This window comes from Schistocerca piceifrons, chromosome X, assembly GCF_021461385.2.
Source record: "Schistocerca piceifrons isolate TAMUIC-IGC-003096 chromosome X, iqSchPice1.1, whole genome shotgun sequence".
Classification (NCBI taxonomy): domain Eukaryota; kingdom Metazoa; phylum Arthropoda; class Insecta; order Orthoptera; family Acrididae; genus Schistocerca; species Schistocerca piceifrons.
Window position 1 is genome coordinate 432,522,595 of NC_060149.1, and position 2,469 is coordinate 432,525,063.

Below are 2,469 nucleotides of genomic sequence, written 5' to 3' on the forward strand. Positions count from 1 at the left end.
CTGAGCTGGGGACCATACGCAGACCACCTGGCGCCTTCGCACCTTTTGGTCCCCTTCTGGGTGACTTGTCGTTTGGGGGTGACCATCTCTCTGGTGGGTGACATGTTCAAGCCTGGGCTGGGAACAGCTCAGTCTCTCTGTAACTGTACACTAATCCCCAAAGGCCTTCATCATAGCCAATCACTTCCCAGTCAGGCATACACCTTCGACTTTGGCTACGTTGGATATTACAGTTTAAACACTGTCTTTCCCAGTGTGGTAGGCAGCGAGCAAGCTACCATGAGCTACTAACGCATCTGTTGACCTATGTGCATTACTGGCAGTCATCTAAATCATAAAGGGCAATAGCCTCCCACCTGTTGCAATCCCGTCTCTGTATCAAAATGAATTAACAACTATTGTAAACAGGAATGATTTATTAATGACAATCATTAATGACTCGCTGAGCGGTTCTAGTCACCACCACTTCTACAACCCACGTCCGGACAAGGAAGCGGCACGTTTTCTTGACCTACGAACGGAAGATTCATCCACCACTGTTGTGGTCAACTTCCACCTCCGACAAAACAGTGTACACAATCTGCATTTGTCCCATTCACTTCTGAAGCCTTATTGCGCTCCACTAAAGTGCATTGCCGAGCAGAAAGCCTCGACACGGCCAACCGATTCGGCTCATGTTTGGTAGATTTCTTGTTTACCACCTAAAATGGAGGAATCTAAGGTTTTTGGCTCATTACTACCCTGTTTTGGATAAAACCACCCATAAAGTTTATGAAGCGCATTCGATTAGAATTATTGGCGAGATCGATAAGATAACTGAAAACTGAGCACTTTTCGTCGTCACATATTGGGTTTTGCATACGTATATTTCCCGAGAAATCGAGAGAAGAAACGTCCACGACTGTCGCCAGTCTACCCATAAGGCTAACACCATACAAGGAAAGAGGCACGGGCCGAGCGACACAGTTCCGCCTGAGACGCGCTAGTGCGAGGACGTGCTGTGTACTCTGGCTTACTAGCGTCGTTGACAAGTTTTGTGTCTTCTTCATCTGCTGACTGTGATTACTCTTGTTCTATCTACAACGCTACCTGGTGTTCATTAGCTATTAACCCCTTGGGTTTATTAACAAAATGTCTGTCATATTTCCAAGGAAGCATGTACTAGATTTTAAAATAGACAAGTTCAAGTGTGCTGCGCAGGCAAGATCACTGGAAGTGCGTAATTGGATGTACTAGGAATCACAACTGACCAAATATACACAACTTACTCATGAAGTAAAAAAATGTAAAGTTGTATGACACTGTTGACTAGGAGACCGCGCAGAGCAGTTCAGCTGCCTAATAGAAAAGGTGCTTTTCTTTTTTTTTTCGTTTGCGCCCAATGGCATCATTCCTTCAGGACGTGTGAACGTTGTGCGTTTAAGTGTACAGGGTTACATGTCCTCACTTCATGTGAGACTGCAGAGAGGTTTAGACTTCAATCCAGGACATTGATGCGAAGTCTGGCGATCAGGAACTTTACGCCACGACGCCTCCTCCCCTCTTCCGTAAAGGCACAGCAGCCATCAGCACGTGGCGTACCCATCCAAGTACTGGCCACGCCAGACGTTGCTTAACTTCGGCGATCTGATGAAAATTGGTTTATTTAATGAAACAAAGCCGTTGGGACTGATGGAGCACGAGGACGGAACTGAAATTTCATCATCGCAACAGAACTGTTCAGTACAGTTTCTGTTCCTATTGTAAATATTGATTACAAAGCAGGTAGTATCTTTAACCTCTTGCCTGCAGCAGCAAATTGCTGTTTGAAAAAAGTACTAACAAAGTATGGTGAAACTAAAATCATTAGAAATAAACGCTGAGCCAGTCAACAGAAGTTGCGATGTTTAGTGACACAGTATCGGTATAACTGCACATAAAAGTCAATATTCGGTCATATGTAATGGTTGCAGGATACAAGGCGCAGCCGGCCGAAGTGGCCGTGCGGTTAAAGGCGCTGCAGTCTGGAACCGCAAGACCGCTACGGTCGCAGGTTCGAATGCTGCCTCCGGCATGGATGTTTGTGATGTCCTTAGGTTAGTTAGGTTTAACTAGTTCTAAGTTCTAGGGGACTAATGACCTCAGCAGTTGAGTCCCATAGTGCTCAGAGCCATTTGTACAAGGGGCAGATGTCACAGTCAAGCCAAGTTTTTACGTATTTTATATGTAATGAAAGTGGGCACCTTCGTCAAAACTGTCCTAAATGGAAACTCGTTGCAAAGCACTTCTTGCACCGACGGAAAAAATCAACATTATCACAAATCGTAAATGGAAATGAAGCACCTGACGAACTTCAGCCCAAGTCCACTCAGAATGGAGCATAAATCTGATATGACGTGACGAAGGTTTTTGACTGCTAGTAAGCAAACATGAAAAGGACTAGTAATAGCCAGCCGTTGTGGCCGAACGGTTCTAGGCGGTTCAGTCTGG